The sequence below is a fragment of the Calonectris borealis genome, chromosome W (genome assembly GCF_964195595.1).
Source record: "Calonectris borealis chromosome W, bCalBor7.hap1.2, whole genome shotgun sequence".
Classification (NCBI taxonomy): Eukaryota; Metazoa; Chordata; class Aves; order Procellariiformes; family Procellariidae; genus Calonectris; species Calonectris borealis.
In genome coordinates this window covers 41,919,894-41,947,639 of record NC_134351.1, presented here as the reverse complement: position 1 = coordinate 41,947,639, position 27,746 = coordinate 41,919,894, and the positions used below count along the sequence as shown (strand labels likewise).

Here is a 27,746-nt window from a genome sequence, read left to right as displayed (position 1 = left end):
CACTCCTCTTTCCCAGCTCCTGTTGCACAGCAGTTTTTTCCCCTTCTTAAATATGTTATCACAGAGGCACTACCACCGTCACTGATTGACTCAGCCTTGGCCAGCGGCAGGTCCGTCTTGGAGCCGACTGGCATTGGCTCTATTGGACATGGGGGCAGCTTCTGGCATCTTCTCACAGAAGCCACCCCTGTAGCCCCCCTCAGTACCAAAACCTTGCCACGTAAACCCAATACACCAGTCTAAATCAGAGCCCACTGGAATTAATGGAAAGGTTCCCATTAGTTTCAATGTGACTTTTTTTCGAGCCCTAACAAACCTCCTGCTGTTCCGCAATTAAGCATTAATAAGGGACAGTGAACCTGGCAGTCATGCAAGTTTTGTGTGTATGCATGTGGTGAGATTTCTAGGAGGTTAAAGACTGCTTTCATGAGGGTAATTTTTATGTAGAGTTCCATAATATTTAAGAGAATCTGTGATTTTTTACTTACTGCTTCTGGTATTGTAGCACAAAAACAGGCTAAGGTGATTTGAAGGAGTCTGCAGTGTCTATTGTTAGAAAAGTAATCACCTGTGATTTTTGAACAGCTTGGGTTTTCTTTCTTTTCTATTTAATGGGCATCATGTAAGTAAATGTTTTAAATCCTGATAATAGATTGATTTACATTAGAACAGAAGCTGTGATGTGCAAAACCTTTGATTTATTTTAATGGAAGCAGTTAGGCGAATGATACTACTACCATTTTTCTGACAATATATAGAAGCTGGTGAATACAATAGGGATTTCTTGGATGATTAAAATAGTATGTTGTTTTTAAAGACGATAATGAACATACTAGAAAATACCCTCTCTCTTGGTTTCATATATAAATGGGTTTTGCTTTGCCAGTCCCAGACTTCTGTCTGGGGATCTCCTCTGTGGTTTTTATAGACTACTAATCAGATCACAATAGGCAGGGAGGCATATGCGTCACCTTACTATGAAAATAATACTGGTTATCGTTTGTTGCTCTTAAATTCTAGTGGAAGTAGCCTGTGTGGTTTTTCCCCAGTGTTTGGTTCAACTATTAAGCAGAATTCTACTCCATGACAGAGTTGTTCACTCCTCTCTAGTAAAAACATTTTTACAAAGTAAATAATCTTTTTTTTGAATCACTCATAATGTTTTAGAGTATTGTCGTGGTTTTACCCCAGCCAGCAAAAATAAACGCCACGCAGCCGCTCGATCACCTCCCCCCCGGTGGGATGGGGGAGATACTCGGGAGGGCACAAGTAGGAAAGCTCCCGGGCTGAGATAAAAACAGTTTAATAATTGAAATAAAACTAAGTAGAACAGTAATAATAACAATGAGAACAACAACAATAACAGAATACACAAAGCAGGCATTGCACAACACAACCGCTCACCCACCGCCGACCCCGTGTCACGAACGGGGGGCGAGCCCCCCCCCACACACCTGGTTTTTATACTGAGCATGATGTCACATGGTATAGAATACCCCATTGGCCAGCTGGGTCCACCACCCCGGCTGTGCTCCCCCTCCCGGTGCAAGCATCACCCAGCAACAGCCAAAGCATCAATGGGCCATCAACGCTCCTTTCACACCGAACCCAAAACACAGCACACCCCCCAAGCTACTGGGAAGAAAGTTAACCCTGTCCCACCTGGAACCAGGACAATATCCACCCCTTATTCTGTACCATCTACATCATGCCCAGGTCTCACATTTTCCCATACATTCCAATTAGTCACTGCTACTTTTCCCTGCCTTTTGATATATACACACACAGAGATATCATTCCCTGAGTCCATGGGCCATCCCTCTAAAACATCCGTTGAGTTCACTTAGTCCATGACTTCGGGTTCCACCTGTCATAACAGTCTTGCAGGGCAGGAGAGATGGTGTGTGGTGTCGGGCTCTTGCATACGGAGGCCAGTACTGGGCGCTCGTCCGGTTCATTGTTGCACCTTGCTCAGTTTCATCGGAGTTCATCCTACATTAATCTGGGTGATTCTTACTGTAATACTGTTAATATGGCATATGGTAACCATAGAAATGATGACATAGAGTACTGTGTAATAACTAACATCGTACGATTCAGTTCATTGGCTATTTTCACCCAAAATTAAATCCCCTTGAGGTACACACCGGACTTCCCCATCCTTTCTCATCACCCACCAAGTGCACCCAGGTCCCTGGGCAAAAGCAACCACACGGATGGGTTTTCCCTTGCCAGAGGCAGGAGCAACCCAGACTGTCTTCCCCAGCATATTCCTCATATGCACGACAGGGACTTTATCCCCCTCTACAGTACGTAAGGGTTTGGACTGGGCAGGGCCAGCTCGAGTGACAGATCCCCTAGTGTTGACTAACCAGGTGGCCTTTGCTAAATGTGTGTCCCAATGCTTGAATGTCCCACCACCCATTGCCCTCAGTGTTGTCTTTAACAGCCCGTTGTATCGTTCAATTTTTCCAGAGGCTGGTGCATGGTAGGGGATGTGATAGACCCACTCAATGCCATGCTCTTTGGCCCAGGTGTCTATGAGGGCGTTTCGGAAGTGAGTCCCATTGTCTGACTCAATTCTTTCTGGGGTGCCATGTCGCCACAGGATTTGCTTTTCAAGGCCCAGGATGGTGTTCCGGGCGGTGGCATGGGGCACAGGATATGTTTCCAGCCATCCTGTAGTTACTTCTACCATGGTGAGCACATAGGGCTTGCCCTGTCGGGTTCGTGGGAGCGTGATATAATCAATCTGCCAAGCCTCCCCATATTTATACTTCAACCATCGTCCTCCATACCAAAGAGGCTTTACTCGCTTGGCTTGCTTGATTGCAGCGCATGTTTCACATTCGTGGATAACTTGTGCAATAGTGTCCATGGTCAAGTCCACCCCTCGATCACGAGCCCATCTATATGTTGCATCTCTCCCTTGGTGGCCTGAAGTGTCATAGGCCCACCGAGCTATAAATAATTCACCCTTATGTTGCCAGTCCAGATCTACTTGAGCTACATCGATCTTGGCAGCCTGATCCACCTGCTGGTTGTTTTGGTGCTCTTCACTGGACCGACTCTTGGGTACGTGGGCATCTACGTGACGTACTTTTACAGTCAGGTTCTCTACCCGGGCAGCAATATCTTGCCACAATGCGGCAGCCCAGATGGGTTTACCTCTGCGCTGCCAGTTGTTCTGCTTCCACTGCTGCAACCACCCCCACAGGGCATTTGCCACCATCCATGAGTCAGTATAGAGATAAAGTACTGGCCATTTTTCTCGTTCAGCAATGTCCAAGGCCAGCTGGATGGCTTTCACCTCTGCAAACAGACTCGATTCACCTTCTCCTTCAGCAGTTTCTGCAACTTGGCGTATAGGACTCCATACTGCAGCCTTCCATCTCCGATGTTTTCCCACAAGGCGACAGGACCCATCCGTGAACAGGGCATATTGCTTCTCGTTTTCTGGTAGTTTGTTATATGGTGGGGCCTCTTCAGCACGTGTCACCTCCTCCTCTGGGGATATGCCAAAATCTTTGCCTTCTGGCCAGTTCGTGATCACCTCCAAGATTCCTGGGCGACTGGGGTTTCCTATTCGGGCCCGTTGTGTGATCAGCGCGACCCACTTACTCCACGTAGCATCAGTTGCATGATGTGTAGAGGGGACGCTCCCTTGGAACATCCAGCCCAGCACCGGCAGTCGGGGTGCCAGGAGGAGCTGTGCTTCAGTACCAACCACTTCCGAAGCAGCTTGAACCCCTTCATATGCTGCCAATATCTCCTTCTCAGTTGGAGTGTAGCGGGCCTCCGATCCTCTGTATCCCCGACTCCAGAACCCTAAGGGTCGACCTCGAGTCTCCCCTGGTGCTTTCTGCCAGAGGCTCCAGGTAGGACCATTCTCCCCGGCTGCGGTGTAGAGCACATTCTTCACATCTTGTCCTGTCCGGACTGGCCCAAGGGCTACTGCCTGAACTATCTCCCATTTAATTTGCTCAAATGCTTGTCGTTGCTCAGGGCCCCATCTGAAGTCGTTCTTCTTCCTGGTCACGTGATAGAGAGGGCTTACGATCTGACTGTAATTTGGAATATGCATTCTCCAAAAGCCCACAACGCCTAAGAAAGCTTGCGTTTCCTTTTTGCTAGTTGGTGGGGACATGGCTGTTATTTTATTGATCACATCTGTTGGGATCTGACGACGTCCATCTTGCCATTTTATTCCTAAAAACTGGGTCTCCTGTGCAGGTCTCTTGACCTTACTTTGTTTTATGGCAAAGCTGGCCTTCAGAAGGTTTTGGACTATTCTCTCCCCTTTCTCAAAAACTTCTTTTGCTGTGTTGCCCCATACGATGATGTCATCAATGTATTGCAGGTGTTCGGGAGCCTCACCCTGTTCCAGTGCGGTGTGGATCAGTCCATGGCAAATGGTAGGGCTGTGTTTCCACCCCTGGGGCAGTCGGTTCCAGGTGTACTGGACACCCCTCCAAGTGAAAGCAAACTGTGGCCTGCACTCTGCCGCCAAAGGGATGGAGAAGAATGCATTAGCGATATCAATGGTGGCGTACCACTTGGCTGCCTTTGACTCCAGTTCGTATTGAAGTTCCAGCATGTCCGGCACGGCAGCACTCAGTGGTGGCGTGACTTCGTTCAGGCCACGGTAGTCTACTGTTAGCCTCCACTCTCCATTGGACTTTCGCACTGGCCATATGGGACTGTTGAAGGGTGAGCGAGTCTTACTGATCACTCCTTGGCTCTCCAGTCGACGAATCAGCTCATGGATGGGGATCAGGGAGTCTCGGTTGGTGCGGTATTGCCGCCGGTGCACTGTTGTGGTAGCAATTGGTACCTGTTGTTCTTGGACCTTCAACAACCCCACAACATAAGGGTCTTCTGAGAGACCAGGCAAGGTGGACAGCTGTTTAATTTCCTCCGTCTCCAGGGCAGCTATACCAAAAGCCCACCGGTACCCTTTTGGGTCCTTGAAATACCCTCTCCTGAGGTAGTCTATGCCAAGGATGCACGGACCCTCTGGGCCAGTCACAATGGGGTGCTTCTGCCACTCATTCCCGGTTAGACTTACTTCCGCCTCCAACACAGATAACTCTTGGGATCCCCCTGTCACTCCAGAAATACAAATGGGTTCTGCCCCTTTATAGCCTGATGGCATCAGGGTACACTGTGCACCGGTGTCTACGAGAGCCTTATATTATTGTGGATCTGATGTGCCAGGCCATTGAATCCACACAGTCCAGTAAACCCGGTTGTCCCTTTCCTCCACCTGGCTGGAGGCAGGGCCCCTCTAGTCCTGGTCATCATATTCGCTATCTACTTCTTGTAAGTATGAGTCAGAAGTCCCTTTGTTAAGGTCGGAAGTGGAATCAGCCCTTCTACTCTGTCTGGGGAACTCACTGGAGACTGGAGCAGCAGTTTTCCTGGAAGAACCCCCTTTTGTGGTTGTTTTCCCTTGCAACTCATGTACCCGTGCCTGTAGGACTGAGGTAGGTTTTCCATCCCACTTCCTCATGTCCTCTCCGTGGTCACGCAGGTAAAACCACAGGGTGCCCCGGGGTGTGTACCCACGATGTCTCCTCTCTTGAGCAGAGGGACGCTTGCTCCTAATGGCTGAGACACTGGCCCGTGCAGGGGGGGAGCAGGACATATCCTCTTTGAGTTGCTGGACCTCCTGAGACAGTTTCTCCACAGCAGAGACACAGGCTCGTAGGGAGGAAGAGAGACTTTCTTCATATTGCCGGAGTTGGCCAGCCAGTTCATCCACTGTTTGCTCCTCTCCATCTCTCCAGGTCATTATTGCCAATGAGTTTGCATGTGACGCTGGTGCGCTCCGTACAAACTTCCGCCACATGGGTCGGGTGCATTTGACTTCATCTGGGTCTTTGGATAACTGCTCGTTGTTCAGGTCATCATAAATCACTTCCAGCACGGCTAATTCTCTCAGGTACTGGATACCTCTCTCCATGGTGGTCCACTTGCCTGGGTGGCATATAACATCTTCCTTGAAGGGATACCTTTCCTTCACACCTGACAGGAGTCGCCTCCAGAGGCTGAGGACTTGTGCCCCTTGTCCAATTGCTTTGTCAATGCCCCCTTCCCTAGAAAGGTATCCCAGCTGCTTGGCTTCCCTACCCTCTAATTCCAGGCTACTGGCCCCATTATCCCAGCATCGGAGCAGCCAGGTGGCAATGTGCTCGCCTGGACGACGGCTGAAGTCTTTTCGCATATCTCGCAGCTCACCCAGAGATAGGGATCGGGTGGTCACCATCTCATTTACGGGTTCTGCCTCCTCCTCCTCCTGTTCTCGTGATGGCCCTGGTTCATCTTCATCCCTTACTAAACGAGCTGATTTTCTTGTGCATTTTCTTTTTTGTATAGGGGCGACTGATACCGGCATGGGTTGGTTCTCTGTCGCAGGGGGCGGAGTAGCTGCTGTGCTTGCCCTGGGGGGTGAGGGAGCTGCTGTGCTTGCCGTGGGGGGTGGGGTAGCCACAGGGCCTGTTGCTTTGTCATCAGCTGCAGAGACGTGTCCTTCCCCTTGGGGGTTCTGAGTGGTGTTAAATAGGGCTCGGTAGGCGTGGGCCAGGCCCCAGCACATTGTAGTAATTTGTGTCTCCCTAGAATGGCCAGGGTGACAGCATACTTCTTCCAAATATTCTACTAATTTTTCAGGATTCTGCACTTGTTCAGGGGCAAAGTTCCAGAACACTGGGGGTGCCCATCGCCCTAGGCATTTGCCCATGCTATCCCACTCGCCCTGCCACTCATAACTATCCAGCCTTGGGGCAGATCTCTGGATGACGTTCTTAAATTGCTTACTAACCTTGGATAAAACCGCAACAATATTCCCAAGGAGTACCAATAGATATATCTTAACTACCCAGGGGTGTTCAAGGTACTGACCAGTTATTTTAACAAAGGAGATGAAGGTAGCGAGGGTGCCATTCTCTATTTCCTCCATAAAAAATCTCTCAGAGGAAAATGTATAATTGCTAATGGTCTCCATGAGGTGGAACCTGAAATGCAGAAACGGCTTCATTACGAATCCCAAATACCTAATAACCCCCAATGCCAGCGTTTTAGTAACAAATCTCCCAGGCAAAACATCATTAATCATGGCAGAGCCCAACAGACTGCAAAACCCAACTCCAATTTTTAACAGGTACAGTAAAAACAAGAGCATGGTGCAGAACAAATTAATATATTACCAGATATAAATTCCTTAATATGCTCTAAATAATCTGTCGTTATCTCAACCCTTCGTGCCCCACGTTGGGCGCCAAAAAGGACTGTCGTGGTTTAACCCCAGCCAGCAAAAATAAACGCCACGCAGCCGCTCGATCACCTCCCCCCCGGTGGGATGGGGGAGAGAATCGGGAGGGCACAAGTAGGAAAGCTCCCGGGTTGAGATAAAAACAGTTTAATAATTGAAATAAAACTAAGTAGAACAGTAATAATAACAATGAGAACAACAACAATAACAGAATACACAAAGCAGGCAATGCACAACACAACCGCTCACCGACCGCCGACCGCGTGTCATGAACGGGGGGGCGAGCCCCCCCCCCCCCACCTGGTTTTTATACTGAGCATGATGTCACATGGTATAGAATACCCCATTGGCCAGCTCGGTCCACCACCCCGGCTGTGCTCCCCCCTCCCGGTGCAAGCATCACCCAGCAACAGCCAAAGCATCAATGGGCCATCAAGGCTCCTTTCACACCGAACCCAAAACACAGCACACCCCCCAAGCTACTGGGAAGAAAGTTAACCCTGTCCCAGCTGGAACCAGGACAAGTATAATCTCAGCAGAATAAAAAAAAAAGTTATTGAACATCTAATTTATCCCCTTGAGACTTGTCATTGCCAGGTGACTCTACCTTTTGAAAGCCCCTCTTCCTGGAGTGACAGTCTTCAGTGAGTTCACAATCTGTATGCACAAGATTGTATTCTTTTAAATGCAGTATCTTTTTTGGACATATGCTTAAGTGCCACTTCATTCCCTAAAGCTGAGAAAGGGCCTTACTGCAAGCACTAGTTTCTGCAGTTCAGTAGTTTCTTGTCTTCTGGCTATGTGATGAAACCTTGTTATGGCTGTGTTCCTTGCTCTGAATGCCTAACTGATAGAATCCTGTAATGGGTGTGTCTTGTCACATCTATAGCTCAGTATATGTCTCTCCAGCCTGCATTAGCAGAGATATGTCTGAAAATATGAGTGCTCCCAATGATCCTCCTGAGAGTCTTTGCAAACAAACAAGACTTTATTGCAACACTGTCCTAGTAACAATTGTTGCTTATGTGGTGCCTACCGACAAAAGGAAATCTCCTTTATCACACAGGGGTAAGGACAGCAGGGGACAAGAAGCTCAGAGACATGTTCTAGCTGTTCTGATAGCAACAAGCTGAGATGCTATTAAAAGAAGGTTTTACAAAGTGATAGAATAACATGGAGGTATTCCACAAAACATCTTCAGTGATTGAAAAAAAATGGCATGTAATTGAATTTGAGGATGTAGCCAAGATTGTATTTGTTCAGAGAATGTAGTCTAGTCCAGTTGGAACATGGCTGTTACTGGCAAAAGCAGATGATGAATTTCCCAGTTAAATAATTTTATGTCTCATCTAGTGTTTCAGCATGTTTGAGTTTTTCTTACTGTGGGTACATACTGTGTAGTAGTGCCATTTGGCATTGTAGATGTTGTCTAGTCAGGTCAGGTAGAGACTGTAGCCATATTGAATATACTAACAACTACCAAGATGATGTGGTTTCACTCAGATACTTCACGAGGTCTGAGTGGTAAGCACTCAAACTATTTGGCCTGTGTGTTACATTGATATGTCCCCCTGTCAATGAAAACATTAAGTGTGGGTAGTTAGGATCAGGCGGCCGGAAGATATCGCGCTGTACGGAAAGATAGGACCCCCTCCCCTAATAGCCAGTAGCATTTAGGTGTGAAGTAAGCAGGCGGAAATGACGTCGTAAACCCAAGGTATATAACACCGTGTTATCTACCAATAAACGCCATTTGCCGTCCACCACATTGGTGTCTGCGAGTTGATGGCCCGAGCGCCCCGGGGAGGGGGGTCGCCGTGCCGTTCCTGAACCAGGTCGCCACGCCGTACGAAGGCGACAAGTGGTGCCGAAACCCGGGAAAGCCCACCTGGAATCGGGTGAACGGTGGCCGGAGCGGCAGGACCAGCCCGGCGGGGAGGACGCTCCCGGACCAACAAGGAGGATGGAAGCTCTTGTGAAGGTCGTATCGCAAATACATAAGCAGTGGGGTATTGATTGTAGGCCCAAAGATTTTACCCTCGCCGTTGCGAGGCTTTTACACATTGGGACCATTGACCAGCCGGTCGATATCCTTCACCCTGAAGTGTGGGATAAATGTACTAAAGCGTTAGCCGAGGAGACGATGTCCTCGGGTTGTGGGAAAACCCTTAAGTCGTGGGGGAAAGTCGTACAGGCTCTGCAGAAGGCAATACAAGAACAGGAGACTTGGAGGGCGGCAAAGAACTGTTTGCTGGCCATCCCGAAATTGGGAGTCGGGGCAGCCACACAGACTTTGCACCCCTTAGATGGTGATGATTCTGCCGAGCCTAAAGATCTGAAAGAGGGCGCCATGTCCCCTCAATCCCTGAACCCTGACCCGCTTACGGAGGCGCAAGAGAGAGCTAAATCCTTCTGGGGAGGGCTGGCTGAGGAAGCCAGGGGCGTTACGAAAAGGATGGAGTCTGAGGAAGCCCGGGCTAAACCACCACCCTATACGCCCCAAGATGGCGCCGAGCACAAAGGGGATGGGCGGGCCGAAGATGCCCGCGGCGGGAACTGGGAGGAGGCGCTAGCATTAACAAGCGCACATGAACAAAAAGGGGAGGAGAACGAGAAGAAGAAAGGCGGCGGGAGTGGTCAGGAGGAGGAGGGGAGCGTGAGCGAAGGGCGGAAAGCCAATCAGAGCGACCATCTGAAAAAATGCCCTCAGAGGGCAGACACCCCCCCGAGCAAAGGGTGGGGCGAACCAGCAAGGAGGGGCGGGCCAAGAGGGAGGGAATGGCTCGCCCACAGGAGAAGCGGGCGGGGCTGGAGCCCGACAAAAAGGTATCAGAAACCGGAAGCAGCCGGTCAGTCGAGTTCCGGCTCCGGATCAGACACTAGCTGGGACGAGTGGCTCGTGACTGATCCAAGCTCAGAGGAGGAGGAAATGGGAGTACACACAGTCAAAAGCCAAAACACTTTCATCCAAAATAAAAACAAAAACCTCCCCCTCACCGACTGGAGGAAAATAAAGACTGTGTGTGCCGAGTGGGTTCCATCAGCCAGGCTAGTGTTCCCGGTCCGAGTGACGGACGGGGGACAGAGGGTTTACTCGCCAGTAAACCCTAAAGATATACAAGCGATCGTTAAGTCGATTGCAGATAAAGGCCTTAATTCTGCCATGGTCTCCACCCTCATAGATGGTGTCTTTGGGGGAGACGATATGCTCCCGTTCGATATAAAACAAACTTGTAGATTGATTTTTGATGGGGCAGGGATGATCGTTTTTAAACAAGAATGGGAGGACAACTGTGCGAGACAATTAGCCCAAGTGGCCGGGGCGGATCACCCGCTGCATGGTTCCGGCCTGCAGCGGCTGATGGGTACAGACCCCACCATGATTACCCCCCAGGCGCAGGCCCAGGGCCTGCGGGCCCATGAAATTATGACAACTACCCACGCGGCTAGAGAAGCCATTCGCACCGCTTCTAAAGTTATTGCCAAGCCGTCGCCGTGGTCCACAATTAAGCAAAATGAAAGCGAGAGCTTTACGCAGTTTGTGGATCGCCTTCAGGCAGCGGTCGACTCCTCGTCCCTGCCCGCGGAGGCGAAAGGCCCGGTTGTTGCAGATTGCTTACGTCAGCAGTGTAATTCGGCAACCAAAGAGATCCTACGATCACTGCCAGTGGGGTCAAATATCGCAGACATGATCAAGCATGTCACAAAGGAAGAGCATCTAGCCCCAATTCAGGTAGCTGTTCGCACTGCGATAGCTAATGTGATGACATGTTTTAATTGTGGTCAGGTGGGCCACGTGGCGGCAAACTGCCCTCGGTTGGGGAACCCGCCCACAGCGCTCCCCCCGCGCCAAAATCGACCGAGAGGACCGTGTTGGGCCTGTGGAAAGAAAGGGCATTTCGCCAAAGACTGCAGATCTAAAAAGCAGGGAAATGGGAAGGGGAGAGGGCACTCGGGCCGCACACAGCCCTCTCCCACTTGGGACATAATGCGGCCCAGTTATGCCAACCCCGGATGGGGCACAACACCCCCGAACCCGCTGCCCCCTCGAGACACGACCAACTTTATGGCTCAACCGACGATCCATCCGAACCAGTCCCTACCTCAAGGGCAGCAACAACCATCTCCTGGGGGCGAGACCCCAGGGTGGCCCTGGCTGTAAAATGCGATAGCCCGCCAGTAGTGTGGGGCATCTGTTCCCTCTATAATACCCTAGATGACACCACCATTAGTGTCCCCTTTTTGATTGACACCGGAGCAGATGTTACAGTTATTCCCGAGACAAACTGGCCCCCGCATTGGAAATTAGAAAATGCCCCCATGGTGGGTGGAGTCGGGGGGTTAACCCGGGCTCGGAAAAGTGCTCAACTAACAGCAATCACGCTTCACACTGAAAAAGGGCCGGAGAAAACCATTACCCTCTTCCCATATGTTATGTCAGGAGTCCCACCCCTGCTGGGAAGGGACGCTCTAGCCCTTTTGAAAGCCAGGGTGACAAATTTATTGTGAGGGCCACTGCCGCACACCCACTTCCACCTATTAAACTGACGTGGAAATCGTCCGACCCAGTGTGGGTCGAGCAGTGGCCCCTGTCAAAGCCTCGAATGGACGCTCTTCTTAAGCTAGTCGACCGCGAGTTACAGCGAGGTCATATAGAGCCTTCCACTAGCCCATGGAACACCCCAGTTTTTGTAATACCCAAACGAACTGGCGAGGGGTTTCGTCTCCTCCATGACCTGCGCGAAGTAAACAAGAAAATTCAACCAATGGGTCCCGTCCAAACACTGCTGCCCATGAACTCTATGATACCAGAAGGACAACCGTGTGCCGTCCTTGATATTAAAGATTGTTTCTTTTCAATACCACTGCATGAGGAGGACAAAGAGCGGTTTGCTTTTTCTGTAGTGTTCCCAAACAGCTCACGCCCTAACCTACGTTTCCAGTGGAAAGTGCTGCCTCAAGGAATGATCAACTCGCCTACTATCTGCCAAATTATAGTGGACCGCGCAGTAGCACCGGTTCGGCACAATGATCCAACTGCGACTATCATTCAATACATGGATGATATTCTAATCGCCGCGCCGACAGAGAATCAGGTGAACCAGCTAGTAACAGCGGTTTCGGAAACTTTAAAAACGAACGGGTTCGAAATCGCAGGCGCGAAAGTTAAAAGGGGACCATGTGTAACTTTCCTGGGGGTGGGGATCACCAGTTCTTACGTAACCCCCCCCCAAATAAAAATCCGTCGGAACATCAAAACACTCCATGATATGCAGCAATTGGTGGGATCCTTGCAGTGGCTCCGTAACATTGTCCTGATCCCTCCTGAAATCATGGCCCCCCTATACGATCTCCTGAAAGGAAAAAACCCCTGGGACCAAAAAGCTCTGACGACGGAAGCAATGAACTCTCTCGACTTTATCGACCAACAGGTATCGTCGAGCACGCTCGCCAGGTGGAACCCAGGTGTACCGCTTGATCTGTATGTACATTTCACAGAGGGCGGGGGAGTAGGGGCATTAGCTCAGGGGCCCCCTGAAAAGGCTCGACCAATACAATGGGTAGTCCTGGGAAAACCGTCACGTGCATTCTCTCCAGGAGTCGAGTGCCTTGGTAATCTCATCATGAAAGGCAGAAAACTCGCCCTAAGACACCTAGGCATCGAACCCGCCAAGATATACCTACCCTTCCGCAAGCAGCTCCCAAAGCAATCAGTAGCGATGTCAGAGTATCTAGCTATAGCTCTTGTTGGGTTTGGCGGAGAGGTCCGGTATGCTACAAAGCCCCCCTGGACTCAAATGCTAGCCATTGTCGACATCGACCTCCCACAGAAGATCATGGACCGACCCCAACAGGGACCAACGGTCTTTACAGATGCATCCTCAACAACCTCAACCGCGGCGGCAGTATGGCAATCTGGAGAAAAATGGCACTGCCTTAAAATGACCGACTGTGCGCTTTCAGCCCAGCAGCTAGAAGCGATGGCCGTAGTACTGGCGTGTGGACTATTCCCAGAGGAACATCTCAATATCGTGACCGATTCGATGTTCGTGGCCAAACTTTGCTTGGCCATGGCGGGGCCCGGCCTGTCAACATCCACAACAGCCCTGATGCTGGAAGAAGCACTTTTTTCTCGAAAGGGCACCATATCGGTCATCCACGTTAACAGCCACGACCCAATCAAAGGGTTTTTCCAAACCGGTAATGACAAAGCAGACGCCGCAGCGAAAGGGTTGTGGACGCTAAGGAACGCCCGTCAGCTACACGAGTCTCTCCACATCGGAGCTAAAGCGCTAGCGAAGAGATGCGGAATCTCGGTCACTGACGCAAAACATGTAGTAGCCACATGTCCCCACTGTCAGAAAACACCACTGTGGTCCAGTGGAGTCAACCCCAGAGGTCTCAAAGCCTCCGAATTGTGGCAAACAGATTTCACGCTCTGTCAGTTGCTAAAACCCCGAGCGTGGCTAGCAGTAACTGTAGATACATATAGCGGAATGATCGTAGCCACACAACACCTTAGAACCAACTCCAAAGCAACCATCCAACATTGGTTAACGGTTATGGCGTGGCTTGGCATTCCTAAGCAGATCAAAACAGACAACGGTCCGAATTTTGTCTCCAAATCAGTTCAGGCATTTGCTTTGAAATGGGGTATTACCCTGACACACGGCATTCCGTATAATAGCACGGGACAGGCCATAGTCGAACGAGCGAATCACACTCTAAAGTCTAAATTAGAGGTACTGGCAAAAACAGAAGGTTTCACCAGCGCCATTCCCCCGGGAGACCAAGCACGCCTGTTAGCAACTGCTCTTTTAGCACTAAATCAATTTCCTAGGGGGGAAGAGAAAAATAGCCCCACCCAAAAACATTGGGCCACTCGGGCACTAGAAGAAGGCCCGTTGGTCATAGTCAGAAATGAGCTAGGAGAATGGGAACAAGGGTGGAGGCTAGTCCTTACAGGGCGAGGATATGCCGCGGTCAAAAGAGATGGAACAGTTAAGTGGTGTCCGCTTAAGTCCATCAAACCAGACCTCCAGAATAAAACTAATAAAAATTGTGAGTTTTTCTCCACAGAACCGGATTATCGGACGCCCTCGTAATCCGTATGCTCCGGTAGCAGGAGAAGACGACAAATCAGCAAACGTCCTGCCCACACCTGAGAGTTCCGCACCAGCAGAATCCGGACAACGGCGACACAACCCCCATAAGCAGAGGCTACAATGTTTACACCCACAATGTATAATCTTCATTGTAGGGCTCGTCACTATAGGACAAGCAGCATCAGAACACCATCCTCATCGTCCATTTAAATGGTCCCTCATTCGAGTTGAAGATCAGCACGTTATCGCTACTCAGATTACATCAAGTGCACCGAGCTTCACTACCATTCTGTGTCAGCTTGTCCCGATGAACCCGTGCTGGGAATACTCAGAATTTTATATGTGCCCCAGCTCTAATCCTGGGAAAGGTTATTGTAACTACCCTGATCAATATTTTTGCGGTCATTGGGGATGTGAGACCATAGCCCCTACTTGGATACCGGGTGACGGTAAGGATAAATACCTGAAAGTCCGGTGGGGCCCGTATAAGTGTTCCATACACCTGGCAGAAGCAACCCGTCCAAAATGGCAAATCGCTCGCCGGGGACATGCCCCGGTACAAGGGCCAAAACGACCGCATCACCAAGCTTGCTCATTCCTCTTTCTAAATGTTACCAACCCCCGAGAAGACGCTTGGCTTCTTGGGAAAATGTGGGGAGTAAGGTATCTAGAATCAGGGTCAGACAGAGGTGGTTTTATCCTCATAAAAAAGGAGATTGTTCCGAAAGATCCACTGCCAGCAGGCCCCAACCGAGTAATTAAGCCTAACCCGGTTCCTCACCCAAAAATACCTGACCCGACAATACCTGCACCATTGCCACATAGTACTGTAAGTAGTACCGAACATATTGTACACACCACCAGACTTACTGCACAGACCGCCGTAATTTCTGACCAACATTCTCTCTGGAAAATGATGCAAGCTAGCTATCAGCTGCTGAACAAAACTAACCCCAATCTTACGGAGCATTGTTGGTTGTGTTACGGAATACGGCCACCCTTTTACGAGGCTGTAGGAGTAAATAACAAGCCCATGCGAGTAAATGGTTCAAATCCAGCCCAGTGCACATGGGACATAGAAAAACAAGGGATTACATTAGCAGAAGTAGTAGGAAGCGGCGTGTGTGTGGGTAAAGTCCCAAACCACAAAAAACAACTATGTGTTAATGAGACACAGGATAAAACTCCTGCAAAGTGGTTAATACCGGCCGACAATACCAAGTGGGTTTGTTCTATTATGGGAGTTACACCCTGTTTGTCGTTGGACAAATTTGATGAATCCTTGGAATATTGTGTCCAGGTAGCTATAATCCCTAAAATCTTTTACCATTCCGAAGACTTTGTCTATGACTCACAGATTACCCCAGCACACCATCTGTCAAAACGGGAACTCTTTACAGCACTAACAGTAGCCACTCTAATGATCATGGCAGGCACGGGAGTGGGTACAGGAGTAGCATCCTTAGTGCAACAAAATAAAGAATTCAGTGCCTTGAGAATGGCAGTAGATGAGGACTTAGCTAGAATCGAACAATCAATAAGTGCGTTAGAAAGTTCAATTAGATCACTATCTGAAGTAGTGCTACAAAATCGGAGAGGGTTAGACCTAGTGTTCTTACAACAAGGAGGAGTATGCGCTGCGCTGAGAGAAGAATGCTGTGTATATGCCGACCACACTGGAATAGTGAGAGACACCATGGCCAAATTGCGAGAAGGACTGGAAAAACGAAAAAGGGAACGAGAGGCGCAGCAAAATTGGTTCGCATCATGGTTTAACCATTCACCGTGGCTTGCCACCCTGATATCTACCCTGGTAGGGCCAGTAGTAACAATCATAATAGCATTGATCTTCGGACCCTGTATATTGAATAAGCTCGTGTCGTTTGCCAAGAGCCGGCTAGAACAAGTTAACATCATGATGATAGAACGCCGGCAATTGCTCTAAGAATATTCTTGCTTAGAATTTTTTACCTACCTCTAGTTCTACCTCTAATTGCCCTGTTATTCCTTGTTACACCCTAGTTATCCCTTGTATTAGCGTGCCTTATATTTTCTATTCAAGTTTATAGTATATATTTCAACGTTTTTTACCCAAGATTATGATATATATCTTTTTAAGATTTTTACATTTAGCTAGTTTCATTATGCATAGGGAGGGGGGAAATGTGGGTAGTTAGGATCAGGCGGCCGGAAGATATCGCGCTGTACGGAAAGATAGGACCCCCTCCCCTAATAGCCAGTAGCATTTAGGTGTGAAGTAAGCAGGCGGAAATGACGTCGTAAACCCAAGGTATATAACACCGTGTTATCTACCAATAAACGCCATTTGCCGTCCACCACATTGGTGTCTGCGAGTTGATGGCCCGAGCGCCCCGGGGAGGGGGGTCGCCGTGCCGTTCCTGAACCAGGTCGCCACGCCGTACGAAGGCGACAATTAAGGATTTGATTATTTGATTGCATTTGGCTCAACATCACACAAGATGGATGTCGCGAATGAGTGGTTTAGAGGCCGCTTAAAGAATCATCGTCAAAGAAATTAGCAGAAAGTGATTTTAATAGAGATTTATAAAGGTGCGACCTAATAGAATTCGATGGCAAGGTTCACTCTATTACTTATTACACGGATGAAACATATAAAGGAAAATCATCTAAGGGTTTATATTTCAGGGACAGTCTAGGTTTCATTCACAATTTAGCAACACTTAATTATCAACTAATCATTAACAAACTTTAGTAACGCCTAATCATTAACTAATTCAATATTTGCAAAGTGAGTTAGTAAGTCTACTACAATCACAACTTAATTACAGATTATGCTTACTATTAGTTCACACACACAGAGAAACATATATATATATATATAAAAATATACAGAAGGTACCTGTTAAAAATTCCCCTCGATTTCAGTGAAGAAATATTCACGTCGAATGTCTAGGCATTCCCTCTCAACGGGCGAAGGGTTGAGCTTCGAAAGGGACTCACCCAGGACCCAGCGGTCCTCCGAATATCGCAGGCCCGAAAGATCGCATGCTCTGAGAGGCGTCCCACTCAGAGGGAGATGCTGGGTGCAGCCGCTGCGGTCCAGGAGAGCTCAAAGGGCCTCACTTAGGACCACCATTTATAGGTTCGCAAGATGGTTGGCTTTAGTCATCCGTAAATTTCCATCCTGGCCACAGTCCCAGGTGGTAATTACTAAAGAATTCTCAAGGTTTCAGTGTTGTTCTGCTGGACACCTGGGCCAGGCAGGAGGAGGATGTTCCCAGCCTCAGCTATGCAGAGTTTCTGATACAGTCAAGGAGCGCTCAACTGCCAGATTCAGTACACCAAGGCCGAGGTTTCATGGAAATTTCTGAGATCAACAAGCGGCCCAGATCAACAAGTGGCCCAGGGAAGAAAAGGGGGGGTATGAATGCACCACCACAATGGGAAGAACCCTCCTGTGCACCTGCAGGGAATGGAAGCAGCCTGGTCCCTGGAGTACCCTAGAATATAGGAATTTTATTAAGCAGAGTGTACATCTAGCAGAGGATTTTAATTCACGAGGGATTGCAGATGTCACCCAACTTTGTAACTGGTTTCTGAACCTTTTCAGTTGTACTGTATTCTTTTTGAGATGGTGTCGCGGTTTAACCTGGCAGGCAGCCAAAGACCACGCAGCCACTCACTCACTCCCCCCACACACAGTGGGACGGGGAGAGAATCGGAAGGGTAAGAGGGAGAAAAACTCGTGGGTTGAGATAAAGACAGTTTAATAGAACAGAAAAGGGAAAATAATAATGATAATGATAGAACATACAAAATGAGTGATGCACAATGCAATTGCTCACCACCCGCGCTGACCGATAACCAAGTAGCAATCGCTACTTCCTGGAACACGCCTACCATTCATATACTGAGCATGACGTCACATGGTATGGAATACCCCATTGGCCAGCTGGGCTGGCTGTCCTGATTATGTTCCCTCCCATCTTGTGTACCTAGCTCAGTCAGTAGGCATGGGAGCTGTCCTTGGACTAGGAGGGCACTTAGCAACAACTGAAAACATCAGTGTGTTATCAACATTCTCCTCATACTAAATCCAAAACACAGCACTAGGAAGAAATTTAATCCTATCCCAGCCGAAACCAGGACAGATGGGAAGACCGGAACTACGGTTTTCCAGTTGCATAGAGCTTTTTTCTTTTTTCACTAGTGCTTTTCTAATAAATCCTTGCATTCAATTTTCTTTTTGACCAGTGCTGACATAATTCTGAAAAAGTGTCAGCTCAATCTGTCATGATCCCAAGGTTTCACTCTTAGACAATTATGGATAATGCACAGGCCATCATTTTATATGTGAATTTAGGATTGTTATTTCACACATGCATCACTTTACCTGTATCTATGTTAAATATCATTGCCTTTTTTAACGCCCACTCACCCAGTCTCATAAGGGCCTTCTGTTGTTCTTTACAGTCAGATTTAAATAATTTATCATCCACAGACTTTGTAATCTCACTGTTCAGTCCCCTTTCCAGGTCATTTGGAATACGTTCAACAATATGGGTTCCAGCACAAATTCCTTAAGGAAACCAATGGTGGCCTCTCCAGTGTGAAATCAAAACTTTTATTTGTTTCCCATCTTATTAGATGCTTTTTTATCTACGTGAGGATTTTTCCTCTTACCCCATGGTTGCTTAGTTTCTTGGCCTAGATGGCCTAGATGGCCATATGGTACAAGAAGTAAACTTTTGTTCTATGTGGATCCTGTTATGTATTATTATTCTCATACTAAATCCAAAATACAGCACTATACCAGCTACTAGGAAGAAAATTAACTCTATCCCAGCTGAAACCAGGACAGAAATGCACTGAAAAAGGTAGGTAACTTCTAATGTCCTTGTTTTGCAGATGAAGAAACAAAGGTAGAAGCTTCATTTCATCATCATCATTATTATTATTATTATTACTATTTTCTGTTCCTTCTCTGTCCTATTAAACTGTCTTTATCTCAAGCCATGAATTTTACTTTTTTTTTTTACCGATTCTCTCCCCCATCCCACTGGGTGGTGTTTAGCTGCCTGCCGGGTTAAACCACAACAGTCCTTTTTGGCGCCCAATGTGGGGCACGACGGGTTGAGATAACGACAGATCTGACCAAAGCGTGTTAAGGCAAATTTGTTATAAGCATTCATTATATTGGTTTAATAGTCGATGGTCACAATGTTGATTTATTTTCTCTCAAAGTTGTCGTGCTTGCTCTCAAAGTTGTGTTATGTAATACCTTACTTGCAGTATATGTTCCTTGTGCTTTTTATCACCACTGGGAGCTGGATCAAGGTTAACATTTTGCTGCACTGTGTAACACTGTTTTATGATATGATAAAATTATTGGTCGTGAGACTAATCTGGTATTTGTACACATCATTGCTGTCATCTCCATACCTCAGGAACCACCTCTCGGAAACTATTAATAATTACACTCTTTACCTTTTCTCCTTGGAGAACCAATTTATGGGGGAGACAGTGGGGACACTTTCCCCTGCTCCTTCACCTTCCCTTTCTCATTCATGCTAGTTACACCAGCTCTCGAGAATTTCAAATATCCTTGGGATGTTCAAACCAGCATGCTCCTATTGCTATGTCTCCTGAATGTGTTTCAGGTCTTGTTTAGGGTTAAACAACTATTTAAAAAAATCACCCAGAGATCTGCCCCAAGCCTGGATGGTCATGGGTGGCACGGCATGTGGGAGAATATGGACAGGTACTTAGAGAACTTCTCACCCCTGATGGTCTGGAACTTCACTCCTGAACAACTACAGGATCCTGATGAAGTCATAGAATGCTTGAAAAAAAAATGTTGTTGTTATTCCAAAGAGGCACAACTTATTGCACTGTGCCGGGCCCTGGCTAGTATCTACCAAACACTGCTCAGTATTATGCAGCACCCTCAGGGAGAAGAGAGGGAAAACAAACCAAGAGGCACTGTGGTTACTCCAGCCCCAGTGACAGGCACTGCAGCTGAACCAGAGAACCAACCCGTGCCGGTATCAGTTGCCCCTTGTCGCGAATGAGTGGTTTGGAGGCTGCTTAAAGAATCACCATCAAAGGTATTAGCAGAAAGTGATTTTAACAGAGATTTATAAAGGTGCGACCTAACAGAGTTCGATGGCAAGGTTTACTCTATTACTTATTAAACGGATGAAACATATAAAGGAAAATCATCTAAGGGTTTATATCTCAGGGACTGTATGTGTTTGGCAGCAGTCTAGGGTTCATTCACAGTTTAGCAACACTTAATTATCAACTAATCATTTACAAACTTTAGTAACGCCTAATCACTAACTAATTCAATATTTGCAGAGTGAGTTAGTAAGTCTACTACAATCACAGCTTAATTACAGATTATGCTTACTATCAGTTCACACACGCAGAGAAATATATATATAAAAAAAAAATACAGAAGGTATACCTGTTAAAAATTCCCCTCGATTTCAGTGAAGAAGTATTCACGTCGAATGTCTAGGCATTCCCTCTCAACGGGCAAAGGGTGGAGTTTCGAAGGGGATTCAGCCCAGGACCCGACGGTCCTCTGAATATCACAGACCTGAAAGGTCGTGAGATCTGAGAGGCATCCCACTCAGAGGGAGATGCTGAGCACAGCCCGCTGCAGTCCAGGAGAGCTCAAAGGGTCTCACTTAGGACCACTGTTTATAGGTTTGCAAGATGTTTGGCTTTAATCATCCGTAAATTTCCATCCTGGCCACAGTCCCAGGTGGTAATTACTAAAAAATTCTCAAGGTTTCAGTGTTGTTCTACTGGACACCTGGGGCAGGCAGTAGGAGTATGTTCCCAGCTCAGCTATGCAGTGTTTCTGACACAGTTAAGGAGCGCTCAACCGTCAGACTCAGTACACCAAGGCCGAGGTTTCATGGAAATTTCTGAGATCAACAAGCGGCCTAGGAGAGGGGGGGGAGGAAATGCACCACCACACCCCTATACACAAGAATAAAAATTGGATGCGAAAGTCAGCTCATTTAGTAAGGGATGAAGAAGATTCTTCTAAGAGGGAGCAGGAGGAAGAAGTAGACGAAGCAGACTACTCTGAAGGAGGGCCATCACGAGAACAGGAGGAGGAAGAGAGGCAGCCGCTGGTCAGGGAGGAAGAAGAGGCAGAACCCATAAATGAGATGTTAACCACCCAATCCCTATCCCTGAGTGAGCTGTGAGATATACGAAAAGATTTCAGTCGTCATCCAGGCGAGCACATTGTCACCTGGCTGCTCCGATGCTGGGATAATGGGGCCAGTAGCCTGGAATTAGAGGGTAGGGAAGCCAAGCAGCTGGGATCCCTTTCTAGGGAAGGGGGCATTGACAAAGCGATTGGACAAGGGACACAAGCCCTCAGCCTCTGGAGGCAACTGCTGTCAGGCGTGAAGGAAAGGTATCCCTTCAAGGAAGATGTTATATGCCACCCAGGCAAGTGGACCACCATGGAGAGAGGTATCCAGTACCTGAGGGAATTAGCCATGCTGGAGGTGATTTATGATGACCTGAACAACAAGCAATTACCCAAAGATCCAGATGAATTCAAATGCACATGACCCATGTGGCAGAAGTTTGTATGGAGCGCACCATCATCGCATGCAAACTTATTGGCAATAATGACCTGGAAAGATCAAGAGGAACAAACGGTGGATGAATTGGCTGGCCAACTCCAGCAATACGAAGAAAGTCTCTCTTCCTCCCTATGGGCCTGCGTCTCTGCTGTGGAAAAACTGTCCAAAAAAACTGTCCTGGGAGTTACAGCAACTCAAAGAGGATATATCCTACTCCCCACCTGTATGGACCGGTATCTTAGCCATTAGGCCTCAGCGTCCCTCCCTCTGCTCAAGAGAGAATATATTGTGGGTACACACCCCGGGGCACCCTGTGGTTTTACCTGCGTGACCACGGAGAGGACATGAGGCTGTGGGATGGAAAAACCTACCTCGACCCTAGAGGCATAGGTACGTGAGTTGCAAGGAAAAAAAATCACACAACGGGGTTCTCCCAGGAAAACTGCTGCTCCAGTTTCCAGTGAGCAGTTCCCCAGTGTCATGGTTCCAGGTGGGACAGGGTTAACTTTCTTCCCAGTAGCTTAGGGGGTGTGCTGTGTTTTGGGTTCGGTGTGAAAGGAGCCTTGATGGCCCATTGATGCTTTGGCTGTTGCTGGGTGATGCTTGCACCGGGAGGGGGGAGCACAGCCGGGGTGGTGGACCGAGCTGGCCAATGGGGTATTCTATACCATGTGACATCATGCTCAGTATAAAAACCAGGTGTGTGTGGAGGCACGCCCCCCGTTCATGACACGCGGTCGGCGGTCGGTGAGCGGTTGTGTTGTGCATTGCCTGCTTTGTGTATTCTGTTATTGTTGTTGTTCTCATTGTTATTATTACTGTTCTACTTAGTTTTATTTCAATTATTAAACTGTTTTTATCTCAACCCGGGAGCTTTCCTACTTGTGCCCTCCCGATTCTCTCCCCCATCCCACCGGGGGGGGGGTGATCGAGCGGCTGCGTGGGGTTTATTTTTTCTGGCTAGGGTTAAACCACGACAGTCCTTTTTGGCGCCCAACGTGGGGCACGAAGGGTTGAGATAACGACAGATTATTTAGAGCATATTAAGGAATTTATATCTGGTAATATATTAATTTGTTCTGCACCATGCTCTTGTTTTTACTGTACCTGTTAAAAATTGGAGTTGGGTTTTGCAGTCTGTTGTGCTCTGCCGTGATTAATGATGTTTTGCCTGGGAGATTTGTTACTAAAAAGCTGGCATTGGGGGTTATTTGGTATTTGGGATTCGTAATGAAGCCGTTTCTGCATTTCAGGTTCCACCTCATGGAGACCATTAGCAATTATACCTTTTCCTCTGAGAGATTTTTTATGGAGGAAATAGAGAATGGCACCCTCGCTACCTTCCTCTATGATGTCATGTCCTTTGTTAAAATAACTGGTCAGTACCTTGAACATCCCTGGGTAGTTAAGATACATCTATTGGTACTCCTTGGGAATATTGTTGCGGTTTTATCCAAGGTTAGTAAGCAATTTAAGAACGTCATCCAGAGATCTGCCCCAAGGCTGGATAGTTATGAGTGGCAGGGCGAGTGGGATAGCATGGGCAAATGCCTAGGGCGATGGGCACCCCCAGTGTTCTGGAACTTTACCCCTGAACAAGTGCAGAACCCTGAAAAATTAGTAAAATATTTGGAAGAAGTATGCTGTCACCCTGGCCATTCTAGGGAGACACAAATCACTGCAATGTGCTGGGGCCTGGCCCACGCCTACGGAGCCCTGTTCAACACCACTCAGAACCCCCAAGGGGAAGGACACGTCTCTGCAGCTGATGACAAAGCAACAGGCCCTGTGGCTACCCCACCCCCCACGGCAAGCACAGCGGCTCCCTCGCCCCCCAGGACAGGCACGGCAGCTACTCCGCCCCCTGCGACAGAAAACCAACCCATGCCGGTATCAGTCGCCCCTATACAAAAAAGAAAATGCACAAGAAAATCAGCTCGTTTAGTAAGGGATGAAGATGAACCAGGGCCATCACGAGAACAGGAGGAGGAGGAGGCAGAACCCGTAAATGAGATGGTGACAACCCGATCCCTATCTCTGGGTGAGCTGCGAGATATGCGAAAAGACTTCAGCACATTGAGCACATTGTCACCTGGCTGCTCCGATGCTGGGATAATGGGGCCAGTAGCCTGGAATTAGAGGGTAGGGAAGCCAAGCAGCTGGGATACCTTTCTAGGGAAGGGGGCATTGACAAAGCAATTGGACAAGGGGCACAAGTCCTCAGCCTCTGGAGGCGACTCCTGTCAGGTGTGAAGGAAAGGTATCCCTTCAAGGAAGATGTTATATGCCACCCAGGCAAGTGGACCACCATGGAGAGAGGTATCCAGTACCTGAGAGAATTAGCCGTGCTGGAAGTGATTTATGATGACCTGAACAACGAGCAGTTATCCAAAGACCCAGATGAAGTCAAATGCACCCGACCCATGTGGCGGAAGTTTGTACGGAGCGCACCAGCGTCACATGCAAACTCATTGGCAATAATGACCTGGAGAGATGGAGAGGAGCAAACAGTGGATGAACTGGCTGGCCAACTCCGGCAATATGAAGAAAGTCTCTCTTCCTCCCTACGAGCCTGTGTCTCTGCTGTGGAGAAACTGTCTCAGGAGGTCCAGCAACTCAAAGAGGATATGTCCTGCTCCCCCCCTGCACGGGCCAGTGTCTCAGCCATTAGGAGCAAGCGTCCCTCTGCTCAAGAGAGGAGACATCGTGGGTACACACCCCGGGGCACCCTGTGGTTTTACCTGCGTGACCACGGAGAGGACATGAGGAAGTGGGATGGAAAACCTACCTCAGTCCTACAGGCACGGGTACATGAGTTGCAAGGGAAAACAACCACAAAAGGGGGTTCTTCCAGGAAAACTGCTGCTCCAGTCTCCAGTGAGTTCCCCAGACAGAGTAGAAGGGCTGATTCCACTTCCGACCTTAACAAAGGGACTTCTGACTCATACTTACAAGAAGTGGATAATGAATATGATGACCAGGACTAGAGGGGCCCTGCCTCCAGCCAGGTGGAGGAAAGGGACAACCGGGTTTACTGGACTGTGTGGATTCGAAGGCCTGGCACATCAGACCCACAGGAGTATAAGGCTCTCGTAGACACCGGTGCACAGTGTACCCTGATGCCATCAGGCTATAAAGGGGCAGAACCTATTTGTATTTCTGGAGTGACAGGGGGATCCCAAGAGTTAACTGTGTTGGAGGCCGAAGGAAGTCTAACCGGGAATGAGTGGCAGAAGCACCCCATTGTGACTGGCCCAGAGGCTCCGTGCATCCTTGGCATAGACTACCTCAGGAGAGGGTATTTCAAGGACCCAAAAGGGTACCGGTGGGCTTTTGGTATAGCTGCCCTGGAGACGGAGGAAATTAAACAGCTGTCCACCTTGCCCGGTCTCTCGGAGGATCCTTCTGTTGTTGGGTTGTTGAAGGTCAAAGAACAACAGGTACCAATTGCTACCACAACAGTGCACCGGCGGCAATATCGCACCAACCGAGACTCCCTGATCCCCATCCATGAGCTGATTCGTCGACTGGAGAGCCAAGGAGTGATCAGTAACACTCGCTCACCCTTCAACAGTCCCATATGGCCAGTGCGAAAGTCCAATGGAGAGTGGAGGCTAACAGTAGACTACCGTGGCCTGAACGAAGTCACGCCGCCACTGAGTGCTGCCGTGCCGGACATGCTGGAACTTCAATACGAACTGGAGTCAAAGGCAGCCAAGTGGTACGCCACCATTGATATCGCTAATGCGTTCTTCTCCATCCCTTTGGCGGCAGAGTGCAGGCCACAGTTTGCTTTCACTTGGAGGGACGTCCAGTACACCTGGAACCGACTGCCCCAGGGGTGGAAACACAGCCCTACCATTTGCCATGGACTGATCCACACTGCACTGGAACAGGGTGAGGCTCCAGAACACCTGCAATACATTGATGACATCATCGTATGGGGCAACACAGCAGAGGAAGTTTTCGAGAAAGGGGAGAGAACAGTACAAATCCTTCTGAAGGCCGGCTTTGCCATAAAACGAAGTAAGGTCAAGGGACCTGCACAGGAGATTCCGTTTTTAGGAATGAAATGGCATGATGGACATAGTCAGATCCCAACAGATGTGATCAATAAAATAACAGCCATGTCCCCACCAACTAACAAAAAGGAAACGCAAGCTTTCTTAGGCATTGTGGGTTTTTGGAGAATGCATATTCCAAATTACAGTCAGATCGTAAGCCCTCTCTATCAAGTGACCAGGAAGAAGAACGACTTCAGATGGGGCCCTGAGCAACAACAAGCCTTTGAACAAATTAAACAGGAGATAGTTCGTGCAGTAGCCCTTGGGCCAGTCCGGGCAGGACAAGATGTGAAGAATGTGCTCTACACCGCAGCCGGGGAGAAAGGTCCTACCTGGAGCCTCTGGCAGAAAGCACCAGGGGAGACTCGAGGTCGACCCTTAGGGTTCTGGAGTCGGGGATACAGAGGATCTGAGGCCCGCTACACTCCAACTGAGAAGGAGATATTGGCAGCATATGAAGGGGTTCGAGCTGCTTCGGAAGTGGTTGGTACTGAAGCACAGCTCCTCCTGGCGCCCCGACTGCCGGTGCTGGGCTGGATGTTCAAAGGGACCGTCCCCTCTACACATCATGCAACCGATGCTACGTGGAGTAAGTGGGTCGCACTGATCACACAACGGGCCCGAATAGGAAACCCCACTCGCCCAGGAATGTTGGAGGTGATCACGAACTGGCCAGAAGGCAAAGATTTTGGAATATCCCCAGAGGAGGAGGTGATGCGTGCTGAAGAGGCCCCACCATATAACAAACTACCAAAAAACGAGAAGCAATATCCCCTGTTCACTGATGGGTCCTGTCGCCTTGTGGGAAAACATTGGAGATGGAAGGCTGTGGTATGGAGTCCTATACGCCAAGTTGCAGAAATTGCTGAAGGAGAAGGTGAATCGAGCCAGTTTGCAGAGGTGAAAGCCATCCAGCTGGCCTTGGACATTGCTGAACGAGAAAAATGGCCAGTACTTTATCTCTATACTGACTCATGGATGGTGGCAAATGCCCTGTGGGGGTGGTTGCAGCAGTGGAAGCAGAACAACTGGCAGCGCAGAGGTAAACCCATCTGGGCTGCCGCATTGTGGCAAGATATTGCTGCCCGGGTAGAGAACCTGACTGTAAAAGTACGTCACGTAGATGCCCACGTACCCAAGAGTCGGGCCACTGAAGAACACCAAAACAACCAGCAGGTGGACCAGGCTGCCAAGATCGAAGTAGCTCAGGTAGATCTGGACTGGCAACATAAGGGTGAATTATTTATAGCTCGGTGGGCCCATGACACCTCAGGCCACCAAGGGAGAGATGCAGCATATAGATGGGCTCGTGATCGAGGGGTGGACTTGACCATGGACTCTATTGCACAAGTTATCCACGAATGTGAAACATGCGCTGCAATCAAGCAAGCCAAGCGAGTAAAGCCTCTTTGGTATGGAGGACGATGGTTGAAGTATAAATATGGGGAAGCTTGGCAGATTGATTATATCACGCTCCCACAAAAGCGACAAGGCAAGCGCTATGTGCTCACCATGGTAGATGTAACCACAGGATGGCTGGAAACATATCCTGTGCCCCATGCCACTGCCCGGAACACCATCCTGGGCCTTGAAAAGCAAGTCCTATGGCGACATGGCACCCCAGAAAGAACTGAGTCAGACAATGGGACTCACTTCCGAAACACCCTCATAGACACCTGGGCCAAAGAGCATGGCATTGAGTGGG

General features: G+C 48.7%; 1 pseudogene; it reads left to right on the top strand.

Moving 5' to 3' along the window:
• LOC142074676 (arylsulfatase B-like) overlaps positions 1–27,746 on the top strand; it is a 103,716-nt pseudogene that overhangs the window by 66,262 nt on the left and 9,708 nt on the right.